General features: G+C 38.2%; 1 protein-coding gene across 1 annotated transcript in view; it reads right to left on the bottom strand.

Moving 5' to 3' along the window:
* Positions 1 to 9918: 9918 nt before the first annotated feature.
* Positions 9919 to 17113, bottom strand: part of ikzf4 (IKAROS family zinc finger 4) — a 146048-nt gene continuing 138853 nt past the window's right edge. The window contains exon 10 of the mRNA XM_048618934.1: positions 9919 to 17113. This exon is cut by the window's right edge and continues 1882 nt beyond it. The gene's annotated coding sequence lies outside the window, so the exon portion shown is untranslated.

Here is a 17113-nt window from a genome sequence, read left to right as displayed (position 1 = left end):
TCCTCTCCTCTATCCCTCTTCTATCCGCCTCCCACTCTCTCCCTATTTATTTCAAAACCCCCTTCCCCTCCCCCTCTTCTGATGAAGGGTCTAGGCCCGAAACGTCAGCCTCTCTGCTCCTATGATGCTGCTTGGCCTGCTGTGTTCATCCAGCCCTGCACCTTGTTGTCTCGGATTCTCCAGCATCTGCAGTTCCCACTATCTCTGATTCGATTTTAACCCCACTGCGAAACCTCTTCTAAGGATGCCTAACCTGAAGAAGTTACCCTCCTCCCTCCGGACAAACCTCAAGGGATCTCTCTCCCACTGCAACTCTCTCGTAATCTCCTCTCCACCTATCCTCTCCTCTATCCCTCTTCTATCCGCCTCCCACTCTCTCCCTATTTATTTCAAAACCCCCTTCCCCTCCCCCTCTTCTGATGAAGGGTCTAGGCCCGAAACGTCAGCCTCTCTGCTCCTATGATGCTGCTTGGCCTGCTGTGTTCATCCAGCCCTGCACCTTGTTGTCTCGGATTCTCCAGCATCTGCAGTTCCCACTATCTCTAAATGTACAACACATCATTCTGAGATTATGATCTTGGTCCTAGACTCTCCTACAAAGGGAAACAACTTTTCCACATCTACTTGGTCAAATCTTCCAAGAGTCTTGTACGTTTCAATAAGGTCGCCTCTTATTCTTCTACCTGGATTACTTTCAAGGGCAGTATATCTTTCTTTAGATAAAGTGCCCAAAACTGTGGTCTGATTAGCGTCTTGTACAGTATTAGCAAAACCTCCTTATTGTTATACTCCATTCCCTTTGAAATAAAGGCCAACATTCCATTTGCCTTCCCTATGACCTGCTAAAGTTGGATGCTAGCTTTTTGTGATTCATGATGAGGCCTCCCAAATCCATCTGTTCGGTAACTTTCTGCAGTCTTTCTTCATTTAAATAATATTCAGCTTCTCTATTTTTCTTGCTAAAGTGCATAGCACATTATGTTTCCCACATTATATTCCATGAGGTAAGTTTCTGCCCATTTGCTTAACCTGTCTCTGTCCCTCTGCAGACTGTCATCCTCAGTACCTGCCTTCCCACATAATTTAGTTACATCTGCAAACTTGGCTATAGCATATTTACTTCCTTCATCGAAGTCATTTATATAAATTGCAAATAATTGTGGTCCCAGCAGTGATCCTAGTGGCACACTACTAGTTGCAGGTTACCAAGCTAAAATGCCCCCATTATTCCAACTTTCTGTCTTATACTACCTCCAACACCATGGACGATTACAAAGTGACCCAATGTGTGGTACCTTATCAAACGACTTCTGAAAATGCACATATATTATATCCACTGCTTCCCCTTTAACAGTCCTTGTTACCTGATCACAGTATTTTTCTAGTAAGTTTGTCAGGCACAATTACCATTTCATGAAGCCATGTGGACTCTGTTTGATCATATTATGTATTTCTAAATGTTCTGTTATTACAACCTTTATAATAAACTCTTAACATTTTCCCAATAACAGACATTAAAGAGATCTTCGACTGTAGGTTCATAGTTCACTGAAAGCAGAGTTGCAGGTAGACAGGATAGTGAAGGAGTTTGGTATCCTTGCCTTTATTGGTCAGTGCATTGATGAGTATAGGAGTTGGGAGGTTATATGTTGAGGCTGTACAGGACATTGGTTAGGCCACTTTTGGAATATGGTGTTCAAATCTCGTCTCCCTGCGACAGGAAGGATGTTGTGAAACTTGAAAGGGTTCAGGATTTACTCGGATGTTGCCAGGGTTGGATGGTTTGAGCTATAGGGAGAGGCTCAATAGACTGGGGCTATTTTCTCTGGAGTGTCGGAGGCTGAGGGGTGACCTTATAGAGGTTTATAAAATTATGAGGGGCATGGAGAGGGTGAATAGCCAAGGTCTTTTCCACAGGGTAGCAGAGTCCAAAACTAGGTTTAAGGAGAGAGGGGAAAGATTTAAAAGGGACCTAAGGGGCAAACTTTTCACACAGAGGGTGGCGTGTGCATGGAATGAGCTGCCAGAGGAAGTGGTGGAGGCTGCTACGATTACAACATTTAAAAGGCATCTAGATGGGTATGTGAATAGGAAAGGTTTAGAGGGATATGGGCCAAATGCTGGCAAATGGGACTAGATTAATTTAGGATATTTGGTCAGCATGGACGAGTTGGACTGAAGGGTCAGCTTCCATGCTATACAGCTCTATGACTGTATGAAGTTAACTGGCCTATAGTTTTTTTTAATCTTACCTTTTTAAATAATTATCTGGGACTTTTCCAGAATCCAAGGATTCCTTGAAGATTACTAACAATGCATCAATTATTTCTATAGCTACTTTGTTTAACATTCTAGGATGCATCCCATCACATCCAGGGAATTACTGGTCTTTAGCCCCATTAGTTTCCCTGTCACATTTTCTGTGGTGATAGTTATTTTGTGCATATCCTCTTCTTCTTTTGCCCCTTGAATATTTAGTAAGTTTGGAATGCTATTGGTGTCTTCTCAGGTGATCTTCTTCCAATGAAGACTGATGAAAAGTTTTTATTCAATTCCTCTGCCATTTCCTCATTCTCCATTCTTAATTTCCCCAGCCACATTCTCTAAGAGGCCTATGTTAACTTTGATTTCCCTCTTTTTTACGTTTAAAGAAGCTCTTGCTGTTCATCTTAATGTTACTTGCAAGTTTACCCTTGAAGTTTACTTTTCTCCATTTTTTGGTGATCCTTTGTTGGTTTTTAAAACTTCCCCAATCCTCTAACTCATCACTAATCTCTGCCACATTGTATGTTTTCTCTTCCAATCTGATGCTGTCTTTATTTTCCATGGTTAACAAAGGTTGGCTTATCCCCTTCCTAGAATCCATCATCTTCACTAAAGTGAGTCTTTGCTGTGAGCCATGAACTATTTTCTTAAATGCCTGTCATTGTTCCTTAACCGTCTTTGCTGCTAAACTCCTTTCCCAATCTACTCCAGTCAGCTCTGTCCTCATTCCTTTGTAAATACCCTTATTTAAGCTTAGCACAGTTCTTTCCAACCCAAGTTCCTCCCTCTCAAACTGAATGCTAAATTCTACCATGTTGTGATCACTGTTTGAGGGGATCTTTTACACCGACATCATTTCTTAAATTTGTCTCACTACACATCACCACATCTAAAATAGCCTGATCCCTGGTTGAATCCACAACATATTGCAGGTACGTATTGTTTAAAAGACATTTGGATAAGTACATGAATAGGAAAGGTTTGGAGGGATATGGGCCAAATGCAGGCAAGTGGGACTAGTTTAGTTTGGAAACATGTTCAGCATGGACGAGTTGGACCAAAGGGTCTGTTTCCAAGCTGTATGACTCTATATTGTTCTAGGAAACTGTCTCAAATACACTCTGTAAATTCTTCCTCATGGCTTCCTCTGCTAATCTAACTATCCCAATCTACATGAAGATTAAAGTCACCCATGATAATGTACCTCAGTTGTTACATGCCCTCATTATCTCGATTTATTCTGTACTACCACATAAGTACTGTTAGGGAGCCTATAGATTATTACTACCAGTGTCTTCTTTCCCTTTTTATTTCTTGCCTACACCATATGGCTTCTACATCTTCCAATTCAAGATCATTTCTTGCTATATGTATTCTATCGCATACCAACAGTGCTACCCCATCTATCCTGCCTGTCCTTTCAAAGTTTCACATACCCCTAAATATCTGGTTCCCAGCTTTGATTTCCTTGTAACAATATCTCCCTTATGCATTTATGATCATAACTGTTAACCTGTATTTATACAGTTAATTCATTTATTTTGTTCCGAATACATATGTGCGTTCAAGACAAGAGCCATTAGTTTTGCCTTTTTACCATTTCTCCCCCGCCACCCCCCCTACTTTGACCCCATTTAAAGCTGCTTTTCAGTGTTTCTTCTTGTCCAACCCTGGCCAAATAGCTGCCCTGTAATGCTGCCGTATCCTCTTGCTTTGTCAGCAGTGCAGGGTCCACTGGAGTGATGGTGAGTTCAAGCTGAATGTCAGTATACACATTGAATCCAATTTCAGATAAGGTATCCATTGTATGTCAATCTTTAGAGATGTGATGAAGTGCTACATCAAAGCAAGCCTATTCTTCCATTCTTTAAACTCTGTTCGAAAAGCATGCTGATATACATGATATAATTTACACAAGACAAAGAGCCTCTTGGATCTTTGGAACTGTATCTCAACATGAGTCAACACATCTAAGTTCATTGGTGATCAAGAAGGCAAATGTAATGTTGGCCTTTATTTCAAAGAGAGTGGAGTATAAAGTAGGGAGGTTTTGCTAAAATTTTACAATGCACTAGTCTGACCACAGCTGGAACACTGAACAGTTTTGGGCCTCTTATTTAAAGAAAGATTCTCTGGACTGTCTCCAATGCCAGTGTATGTTCACTCGGTTGATACGAGGTATGGAGGGACTGTCTTATGAGGAGAGGTTGAGTAGGTTGGGCTGTACTCATTAAAACAAGAAGAATGAGAGGCAACCTTTTTGAAACATACAAGGTTCTTAGGGGACTTTACAGGGAAGAGGAAGAAAAAGGTTATTTCTTTTTGTTGGAGAGTTTAAGACCAGAAGGCATAATTTCAGAATTAGCGGTCACATGTTTAAGGCAGAGATGTGAAGGAATTTCTCCTTTCAGAGGATAGTGAATCTGTGGAATCCTTTACTGCAGAGTCTGTAGCGGCTGGTTCATTAAAACTCTATCTCAGCCTTGACTATACTTAATCAGTAAGGAAATCAAGAGTTATGGGGAAAAGGCAGGAAATTGGAGTGGAGGATTATCAGATCTGCCACGATCCCATTGAATGGCAAAGCAGACTCAATGGGCTGAATGGCCTACTTCTGCTCCTACATCTTTATGGGGAGGCGATGGCCTAGTGGTGTTATTGCTAGACTATTAATTCATGTTCTGAAGGGTCACCGCTTTTTCTCGATTGATGATGCCAGACCTGCTGAGTTTTCCCAGCAGTTTCTGTTTTTATTTCTGATTTCCAGCATCTGCAGTTGTTTTTTTTTAATTAATCCAGAAACTCAGCTAATATTCTGGGCACCTGGGTTCAAATCCCACCACAGTAGAATTTGAATTCAATTTAAAAAAAAAACTGAAATTAAGAATCTATTGATGACCATGACAATTGTTGGAAACACCCATTTGCCTCACTGTCATCCTCACCTGGTTTGGCCTACATGTGACTCCAGACCCACAGCAATGTGGTTGACGGCAACTAGGGACAGGCGATAAATGCTGGCCCAGCTAGTGATGCCCACATCGCACGAGTGGATTTATAAACAAAAAAATTTCTTCTGCTCCCAGTAAAGCCACAGTTTGGTCAGCAGTTACATCACTCATTGTGAGTAACACTATGGGAGCCCATAATGTAGAGAAGTGAAATGATACATTTTGGTTGAAAGAACATGGAGAGACACTAAAATATCAAGTGTCAAGATCAAGAGAGGTCCGGACAGAACAGACTGGGATGTACTGTTCCACTTGTAAAAGGATCAAGAATGAGAGAACACCAGTCTAAAGTGATTTGCAACACAAGTAAATGCGATGCAAGAAAAAAACGTTTACACACTGATTGGTTTGCATCTGGAATACACTGTCTGAAGTGGAGGCAGGTTCAATCAAGGCATTCAAGAGGGCATTTAAACAGAAACAATATTCAGGGTTATGGCAAATAGGCAGGAGAATTGCTCCAAATCATTCAAAAAGCTTGCTGCAGACATAATGGGCCCAATAGCCTCTTTCTGTACTGTAACATTTGTGATTTTTATGTTCTGTGCCTCTATTAAAATCAAGGACTCCATATGCTTTTAAAAATGTATAAAAATAGACTTCTCAACTTGTCTCTCAACCTTCAAATGTTTGTGTACAAATGATGTATTATACAAAAATATGTGCCATTTATCATCAATTGATGTACTTTGTATGGCAGAGCCCTCTACAGGCAAGACTAAAGAACAACTTACTCAACAAGACATTTCAGTAAACCTGGTGATCAGTGTTGCACTCAGAGTGCTGCTGACTGCACACTTCTGTCTGTCCCCAGTAGCTGCACTCTGGAGTGTAAACATTCGGATATTTGCTCATGGGACAAATCTTACAAGTAATTCTTTTAGAAGTCACAGCATCATTGGTTTGCTTCTCAGTTTCTAAAATGTTTTCCGTTCAGCCAGAACCATTTGCAATGACACAGAGTACTCACGGGAGAAGGTATTTGGTGTTCTATGCATATTTATATGAAGATTATATAAGCATTTTGCATACGATGCATATGGTTATATCTCATAAATTCTCAATTAAACTATGCCAATGGGCTGATTTTAAAAAAGTCATAGCAACAAGCAATACTGTTCAAATCACTTCATATTTTTCAAACTCAGCAGTTAAGAATTGGTAGCTAGCACTTGTTTTAAAATTAATTCATGGGATGTGGGCATCACTGGCCAGGGCAGCATTTATAATCCATCCCTAATTGCCCAGAGGGCAGTTAAGGGTCAACCCCATTGCTGTGGGTCTGGAGTGATATGTAAGCCAGACCAGATAAGGATGGTAGTTTCCTTCCTTAAATGACATGAGTGAACCAGATCGATAATGGTTTCATAATTCCAGAATTTTACCGAATTCAAATTCCACTGTCTGCCACAGCAGGATTTGAACCTGGGTTTCCAGAACATTAATTGGGTCTCTGGATTAATAGACTAGCGATAATACCACTAGCCTGTCACCTACCCAAAATCACAAAGCATTTAATTTCCAACTATTTTCATACATCCCAACCTTCAGCCAGGTAAGTGTATACAGCTGTTTAGATTACTAAAATGATATAACGTTGAGAAAAATAAATCACCCAACTTACCCATAAAATGTGGTCTTCAAAGCCACCTGCAGATGGTATCTTTCTACCTAGCTGCAACATGTTCTCCAGAGCCTGGAGCACAATTCTGGCTCAGTTAGAGATGGAAATTTTACTTGGAGCTCAGAAGCCACAGATTCTCTTTGCAAGGGATGCTTCACGGGAACACCCTGCTCCTGTGGAATGACAAGACCCAAAATTGACTATGACCATCCTTGTCCTACAACAACCAGACAGAACATCTACAAAGTATTAGTTGAATGGCAGGGACGGGAGCAATCCAAAGTTAATAACTTTTTGGGTGACAGTTTAGCATTAAAAACTCTAAGCCATTGGAATTCCTTGAGACAAGGAGACTTTTCATTTGCATTACTGGTAGGGTGTCAATTGTTTGCACAGGGTCACAAGGGTATATTTATTCAGTACTTTGATGAAGAGCTCAAACAATCTAGCCAAAACCAGTCAGGCACATACATGGTCAGTGGTCCCATTTGAGATGCTGTTCATTGAAGGACATTATTATTCTACACGATATCAAATGACAACTTCAGCATTTTATACAATCTTCCATAAATATTCTAAGCATTCTAGAAAAAGCAAACCTAACTCTTAGTAACATGCATCTTGAATACTGTAAAATGACCTGTGGAAGACAACTATTTCATAATATGAATAATCAGTTTTGATGAAAGACAACATTTTCATCTTCAGTTGTGTGTTGAGTAAACAGACTAAAAATGTCTGTCTCTTTAATTATCAGCTTTTTGATTCATTTATAGGTGGTGGTTAAATTTTACTCTGAATCATAATATTGATTCCATAAGTTTGCCTTTTTAGTGCTGGACAAGCTACCACGTTCGGGCTGAAGCAGGACCCTGGAAAACAACAGGCTGCAGTCCAAGTTCCATCTGAGCAAAATTACAAAATCTACTAATTTAAAATAAATTACATACTTAGACAAAAAGGGTGGAGTAAGCTAGAAGTACTTTGTTCTTTGTAAATAATGTATACCTCTCAAATAGAAACATTTTAAATATAAACAGGGCATAAACAGAGTTGACATTTCTTTATGGAAGTCAGTTTCACTGTCATAACCCTCATGCTAGCGCTTTGTTAAGGGTGTCATCATTCACTTGAGCATCAAGTGTGAGCAAGACTCTTAACCATGCGGGGGGGGGAAAAGAAACCTAGGCCCAGTTTTTTTTCCCCCCACAAGCACTCTTCCAATAAGCATCACTGTCTCTGACAATCAAAAACAAAATAGGAGTGGGAACCAATCCAGGTTAATTTTTAAACTCTCCTTAACCAAGGCCGATCCTACTAGCACCCAGTTTTGCTTAGCAAAGATCAAAGATGGATCTGGGACCTATTCCTGGTCTTTTGGGCCAGCTACTCTGTTGAAGCATCAGTGGTACAAATGGAAGCTTTTTCAATTTTAGCAGTATGTGACTAAATCAGAGTACACCTCAAGATGATCTTGGTGCTGTTAACAGCATTTCAAATGCTGAATTTCAACCATCATAGATAACAACAGAACTGATTTCTTATGTGATAGTCTTGTTGAATGAAAGCTGAAAAGCTTTTGACAATACCAAAACATTTTGTATGAAGTAATAAATGTAATGTCACTGACAAACCTGAAAAATAACTTTCAGTATTGTCAACAAAAACAAGATACTGGAGAAACTCAGCAGCTCTGATAGAATCTGTAGAGACAGAAACAGAATTAACAGAGTCCAGTGACCCTTCTCAAAATGTTAACCATTTTTTTCTCCAGATGCTGCCAGACCTGCTGAGGTTCTTCAATATTTTCTGTTTTCGTTTCAAATCTCTAGCATCCAAAGTTCTTGTTTCACTTCAATATTTTCAACATGGGGTTCTAATAAGGAAGCTGTTGGCAATCAGAATTTATTTCTTTAAAGCGATTTGCACTCAAGATTTTTCCTTTCCTACTATTCATCTTTGAAAGGTTATGTCCGTAGAACTCAAACGTGGGTGTCTAGATCTTATTACTTTCACAGGTTGTTAGGGTGAAGATGACAAATGAGCTTGGTTCTGAGATCACCAAACAATCACATTCAGATACACATACTAGGATAGATAACTGGATCGTGATCAGGAGCGGGAATTCCTCAGCTATTTGTCCCCCTTAACTGGAGCAATGATTTTTCCCTGTTGTGGCTGAGATTAGCTGAAGAGAACTGAATATAGCAAGTTCCTGATCTACATAACCCTGTGCATCACCTGGTGGATAAATTACCATCAATTGAGATCTTAACCTCCGACTACTTTGCTGTACTTCACTATCTGGAATATGGTTTTCAAGTACAAAGTTATTGAAAGTATTTCAGTTTTGAACACAAAAAACCTCTGAAAAAGTAACTTTTGCCAGATCAGTTAGCAAAATGTACAAAAACACAGAGTATGTCCTAATTGACGATATTCTCTGCATAATGACTGCCCTGGTAATTCATTAGTGTTTATTTCTAGTTGAGAGGAGTGCATATTGTGTCTTAGGGCGGTGTAGAAATGTCATGACGGTTATCTAGGTTTGACAAGTTTATATTAGCTACCACATCAGGGAGAAGTATCTAAGCTTTTCTGAACATTGTGGTTTGGTGACCTCAGGGGACAGTACAGACTCAAAGCACTTGGCAACCAACTGCAACAGACACCTGTTGCAGACACTCATGCTGTTGGTGTTTCTGTTTAAGTAAGTTAGTCTGAAACCTCGGTTATCGGAGCTTTCAATTAACCCTTTCAAACCCCACCACTAAAACACTCAATAGTTGCATCATTTTATCCTATAAACTATAAACATTGAACCATTTGCAAATTAAAACTTGACATCTTCATTACCTCTTTGTAGATGAAGATTGCACATCTTGAACAGCCATTAGTCAAAGTCTATTCCTTCCTCAATTGCCTTCTGCATGGAATCCATCCAACCCATTTATTCCTGAGGATTGAAACTGGGATCCTTCTGGTCTGTATGGCTCAATGCCACAACATACCTAGCCGAGTAACAGGACTTTTTATTTGCATTGAAAGTTCAATGTGACATGTTACATTTAAATCACTGCCCCACCCTACCAAATCATTTATTCAGAGAACAATAAAAACAAGACGTCCTCAAGACTCATAATGCTAGTTGTTACAAAACAAGTGATACCAGAGGTCATGAAAGGTGCTACATAAATGCAAGCCTTACTTTAACTTTAATATTCAACAGGCATGATTTTTCACAATGCTAAGTTATCTTAATTGAACAGCACTTCTATGAAACATGATAAATATGTCCTTAATGTGAAGACTTTTCATGGATTGGAAACGATTATACTGAAAAAAGGCTTAAAAATCTAAACTGATCACTCCCAAATAAGGCACCACATTGCTTGGATGCACAATAAAGGTCCATCTACTCTTCCCCATCTGTGCCTCTTTTGTGTCAAGTTAACACATAGGCGCTACAGCCAAAGGCCCTTCAAGCTTATTCTGACAGTCCCATTTATTACCATTACTGCTAGAGAGAGTTATACTTTAATTCCACCAGTCTGGGGCTGGAAACAAAACCTGTACAAGACAGCAATGTTCTGTTCTATTCTATTGAGCCCCCAGACTACCAATATAGGGTTTTTTACTCATTGAGTTGGTAATCTATTCTTTTCCATTTTTGTTGCAGACTTTAAGCCCTTCAGTGGATATGATCTAATCCATGGATCAGCCTGCAACAAACAAGATTTGAGTGGTGGTTGGGGCGGGGGGTGCAGGCATCAGTTTCATTCTGATGAATTTTGTGCTCATCAAGGCAACGAACATCATTGAGGCAAATAGAAACTATCTAACCTTTGACAGTCAAATAGTCCAAAGGTCGGCACAGTATATGTTAAAAATGTATTTTTGTTTTCTACACTGCCTAATGCCCTTCAATAAACTTGTGTTTCCATGTAAGTTAAACAATTTCAGAATGCATAAAGATTATGGGCAATTTTTGTGCAGTGGACTCATCAGAAACTAGGGTGATGCTCAATGAACCTCACATTTTAATGTTTAGTTACCAGAGAAGGTTTTTAATTTAAATTTTGCCCCACATCAATACAAGGTTTTCTATTCATGTGCCACCTAGCCACCCACTTCTCCTTCTTAAAAGAGACAACTTTTGATCCCCTTCTTTGCAGGAGACCATAGGCAGAGGATCAAACATTTACATTTTCATTGTGCTCATCTCCTTCCCTCAAGTACAAAGTTTCCCAATTTGTACAAGGGCTCCACAAGTTTCAGTTGAGAATGCCTGCTAACCGGAAGCAAACATACATTTGTTTAAGCATACAATTTGTTTAAACATGGAATATTTAGGTTGAAGACATTCCAGAAATTAAGCACAACACTGAGAAGGCCATATTTCAGATAAGATGCTGAACTGAAGTCCCATCTCAGGTGAATGTAAACAATCCCACAGCATTACTTGAAGAACGGGGAGTTTTCCTAGCATCCTGCCTAACCATCCTTCTTACCTTGACACCATCAGAAACAATTTAAATAGCCATTCATCTCATTTGCTGTTTATGGACCCCTACTGTGTTCAAAATGTTTGCTGCACTTGCCCATAAAGTGACTATACATCAAAGTAATTAATTAAAAGTGAAGTACTTTGAGCATTTGAGAGATGTAATAAAGCACTATAATAAATGAGTGCTATATAGATGCAATTGTTTCTACTGAAACACATGATTAGGTAACTTATCTCATTGCTCTTTGTTAGTCCTTGCTGTGCGCATATTGGCTGCCGCATTTGCCTACATGCCAACAGTAACTGTACTTCATAAAGTGTGAAATGGAATGTCTTGACATGTGAAAAACAGAAAATGACATGGTAAGCTTCCCTGCATTTATAGTATAGTCAATAATTTGTTTGGTCATGTCTTTAAAAAGTAGAGCAATCATAGAGCACTGTGTATAGTTGGAATATAAAAAGAACGAACACTTCAACGGGTTCCTGAGTTTTTCAAATTTATTTTAGTAGACCTTCAGCCATGACAGTACAAAACTTACAGTAATTTTTCTCCAGTACACAAATATATATAATTATAATATAATACATGTACAAAGGCTCTGGAGCAGTTTTTAAAAGCAACATAATGCAATTCATATTGATCACAGGAGAAAAAATGTCAAGACAATAACGGTCTGTTATCGTACTTACACACGAACGTATACGAATAAGTCCATCAAGAAAACTACTGTAAAGAGACAGTGGAGTATTGCACTTGGAATTCCGTACATTTGTATAAAAACACAATATTCACGCATTTTAAACACGCTATGGGTCAGCTTTTTCGAGGCAGCACATCTTTATTAAGATTACACTTTACTGTCCTCAGACCAATTAATAACAGCTTCAAACTAAACAAAATTTTACATCTACAGGTTAAAAAACTGCCTGCAAAAATCAAATCAGCAAGGTACAACGATTGCGATTATTCATAATTGATAGTCGATCCAGAATAGTCAGTTCATCATTGCTAATGTCATATTCACATTTTCATGAGGTATATAAGAATATGTGCATGTTTTGTTTAAAAAAAAAAGGAATTGAGGGACTGGGCTTTTACCCTTTTCCTAATCAGAAAACAAAAGTTTTAGAATTTTTCCATATAGCCAAAAACATGCAGTCTACTTCACTTTAGGAGTTATCTGTTGTACATATTCTAAGTGTTTAAACGTTTTAAAAAAAAGTTTCCCTCAAAAACTTCTTTAGGTTAGTGAAGTATATCATTATGCAGTCTATAAAAACACCACAGTGAAATAGAAACAGAAAATGGCGCAATGCACAGGTCTCTAAGCGCCTGAGGAAAGTTTGGTCTCTCATTTCTCAGATATTGGTTGACCTGTATGTATACCACTTTTTTAAGGTTCCAGCATTTGCACATTTTATTTTTAGCTACACAAACAGTGTACAATGTTTCACAGTCTACCCACTGCAAATAACAATCTCATCATTTGTTGAAATATATTAGTTCAATACCTCAAAATGAATATACTTCCAGACAAGCGTCCTAAAACTGAACTAGTGCACTGTACTCTAGTACTGACCAGTTCCTGGGGATAACGTGAAGTTTAAAAATGAGCTTGCACTTTATAGTCAATAAAATGGTGACCTTCATGTTGTCCCTCAATTGTTGGGTCTCCAATCAGGGAACAAAAGCTTCCTATAACCATATATAACAATCGTATCCTTTTCAGTTGATAAATATAAAAGGACCACCCGTTGCTATGATTAGGTTTAATTTATTGGTTAAAAACATAGCACAGAGAAATGAAAGTCACTTTTATACCAGTTGCACAACACACTAACTCAACAGTTGAAATGGTGACACACTGGTAAGCACTGGTGCTTTATTCTCTTGTACTGCAACTCCAAATGTTTTTTCTAGGGGCCAAAGTTTGACATGGCAAACAAACAACTGTACTAAAACGTTAGTGACAATGATGCTGTCTACTGGGAGGGGACAGAGTTTGTATGAAGGAAACCCATCAACTTAGCACTGAAATCAGATGACTAAAAGACACGGTGTTCAACTTTTCCACAACCTCTAGTTAGGACTATGAAACTCCAAAAACATGGCATGGGCAGAGTGTTGTCACTGCCATTATCTTGCTATGCAGTAAGACTGCTCATATACAAGATGTTATATGCTTAATTTTTAACATCCAAAACTGGCAAACAGGGTAACTTTGACAAATATGATTATTTGTGAGCAAAAAGGCTACTCTCTTAGAAGTTAGGAAACCAGCATTCTTGGTACACAGGTAAGAAAAGAATAGCAGCTCCCCAGGTCACAGGGTCTGCACACTGTAAATACTGCTTTGGTATTTTCAGAGTTTTCCTGGTGGGTGGATCCTCAGGCCTGCACCTCCAGAAACCCAGACAGTACCATTTAAATATATCAGAAAAGGGGCACTTACAGTCTTTGGCCTTATTTCATGGTAGTCATATTTGCTGGGCACCCCAAAATGGCTCGCCACTGAATCCTGGACGATTCCAGGGCAAGCCAAAGATCTGAAGCTAGATCCCAGTAATCTATTTTTTAAAAATTCTCTCCCTCTTATGTTATTAATCTCCATCAGTAGCCAAAATTATCAAGGCCAGATGCAGCTACAAATGAGAGAAGCCTAAAACTGCTTTTGATTTTCTTGTTCCTGGTGCTCAGGCACTCCTGGGTTATTTAAATGACCTGGAACATGAAGCTGGAATGAATTTGAGGTTGGACAGATATAGCACACTTAGCATTTCTTCAGTGCCTGGGCAGAGGGAAGTCAGACCCAAAAATGCTGGTACATTTAAACTTAATTTTAAATCTTTAGGAACTGACAGACACCAAGTTAAAGCTGAAAAATACAGTTGCTAGTGACATTTTAACAGTCGAAAGATTAGATTTCTAAGCCATTTTAGTGCTAAACAGCTCAGCTATGTCCTGAATAGGTTAGTTTTTGTACTGTAGCATATTATGTACTGTCCTTAAGTGCAAGATAAAAACATCTTCAGAGAGTAAAGCTCTTTTTAATGCACAACTTAAAGTAGCAAAATAGAATATTTAGAGAAATGCACAGAATTACAGTGGAGACACACTTAAGTTCATCCAAAATGTGTGATATGCCTTTTGAAAGGCTACTTCTCTCATATTACAGCATGTGCTTGATGCTGATAGAATTGAATTTGAAGCACAGACATATAATTGCAGTGGTCTCAGATGCATCGAGAAGACCAAATGAGTTCTGACAGAAAGTGACACAATGACCATACCTAGAAAAAAATCCATTATATTCCCAATAATCTGCAATCAAGTAGATGGTAACTTTAATGGATAGTAGTGAATGAAGGTTGATATTTCACAAGTAAAGCAGATAATTGCAAGTCTGCAGATATTTGTGTGGCTGCTGGCTGCAAATTATTTCAAAAGATTCAACAATTACAAAAACAACTTGTTGTTGAAGTTGTTTGGTAATATTTTTGCGCTTTCCAAGTAACGAATGTCAAGAATTGTGGAAATTAATTATTTTGTATTGTGTCCACCAGCTAGGTGAAACTGAGCTCTCCTAGGTCAGGTTTAAAACAAACAAACAAACAAAGTCAGATCCAGAACAAAGCTGCATCAGTACATGCGTTTTCATTTTCCACATCAGCCTGTGGACTGGTGGAGATTTGCGCAGAGTTATAAAAGGCAGTTTCAGATTACAAACATTTACCCACTACCAATTGGGCTGAGACGACCCAGACATACATAAAGTAGGACCCATACAGCTGGTTCAGAAGGACCATGACCATGACTGGATTTCAGTCCAGTTCTCAGAAGTAAAAGTCCAAGTGTGGTACCAGCCTAACTGCAAAATATGTTGAACATTATTCTGGTCAGCACAACTATGGAGTTTTTTTTAAGAAAGCAAATCAACCACAGTCACTGTAAAGTAGCTCATTTTATTGAATACTTCAAACTGATCCGAAATGCTCGCATTAAGCTAGACAGATATTCTCGGATACAGCCAGTTTCCAAGATGATTTTCCAAGATGTTTGAGGACTTGACTTGTCCATTGGAAATAAGCAAGTGTAACACTGAAATTTTATCTAAATCTCTTTCTTTGAGGACAATGCAACTTCAATTACTGAAGAAGCTCAAAACTCAAAAGATGCACTTCTTTGACAAGACTTTCAGTCATCCCTCTTTGCCAAACATAACTTTCCTTGTACCAAATCACAAAGTATTTTGGAGCATTCCTTTTGTTAAAAAGATTATATAAAATACAAGTTGTTTCTGTTAGGAGTTATTCAAAGATATTATTTTTAGTGTAAAATTAAAAATAGCAATTTATCCTAAAACAATAGTCAATATTTAAAAACGTAACTAACTGTAGATGAAGACTATTATGAAAGGAAATTTAGTAATAAAATTTAACTGTTTTTGGTGTTTTACGTGAAAAATGACAAATTAAACAAATAATCAACTGACAATAGAAATGATCGATCATCAAGTTCTTAAATAATTCAGCTAAACAACCACTAATCACTGCACCAGCAATAAATATTGACAAAGTGCTTTGGAAAGCTGTTTGAAAAAGGTTCAAGTTGTTAGCTCTTGCTTGTGTGACTGCAAAAGCTTGATTACTTCAGAAATCAAACACTTCTTGTATGAAACTACATATTTCATACAAAGACCAGTGTCCCAAGGAAACACAGGTAGAACCACAGCATTTTTTTGTTTTGTAAAGTTTTATGATTCACAATCATGAATAAGAGCAAAATTAAAAGTGATGACCATTTAAAACTCTTTACTGCAACAAACATACACAAGTGGGCATTTTATTCTCAATCAACGTGGTTACCGTCACAGTAATACAGTATCCCTATTTTTCCCCCATTCATAAACTGAATACATACATACATACAGTGGATAGAAAAACAGGAAGCTTAATAAAAGGAATAATTTCATTCCAGATTTAAAATACTGCAAATGAAAAGCCTGGGGTACTACAAGGCAGATGAATGCCTTTTTGCTTTTGCTCTGCACAGAGGAGCCTCCATTCTTGACAATATTACTGCTGACTGCATTTAAGAGTGTTTTTCTTTTGTTGGATCAAACTGGAAGGATAGAATGCGCAAATCCTCTGAATACATGTCATTAAAAAGTCACAATCCAAATATAATTCATCGTTTACCTATAAATGGTTAAGCGCAATATATTCTTAGATCAGACCAGAAACAGGTATATAAATTACATAATATACAGTCTATATTATATAATTATATATACAGAATGCAGTAGTCACTAGGTGACACTAACTAAAAGATGGGCTGCCCAATTGCCATTAAAAGTCTTTCATTACTGATTCCAAGCAGGCTTGAAGTTTTCTGCCATTTCTAAATTATGTTTGGAAACACTAGATTATGGTAAAAGATAAACTGTAAACTTCATTATCAGCAATTTAGCCCTCATTTCAATTAACTTATTGACTATCGGGTACTACCTGCTTAAAGTGGGTGATCCTTCAAGGTTACTTGCAAGTTACTTCACTTACGGAGCAAGGTGCTGAAGGGCAATCAATATCTTGTACCAATTTTTGGACCAAATGGTAAAAGCATGAAAGCAAAACTCTCTAAGCATTTCAAAGAAAAACTATTTTGCTGTTGCCATAAAATCTATTTGCTTCCTAGAGGAATCG

The sequence above is a fragment of the Rhincodon typus genome, chromosome 41 (assembly GCF_021869965.1).
Source record: "Rhincodon typus isolate 14 chromosome 41, sRhiTyp1.1, whole genome shotgun sequence".
In the NCBI taxonomy this organism is placed as follows: Eukaryota; Metazoa; Chordata; class Chondrichthyes; order Orectolobiformes; family Rhincodontidae; genus Rhincodon; species Rhincodon typus.
This window is presented reverse-complemented; position numbering and strand designations above follow the sequence as displayed.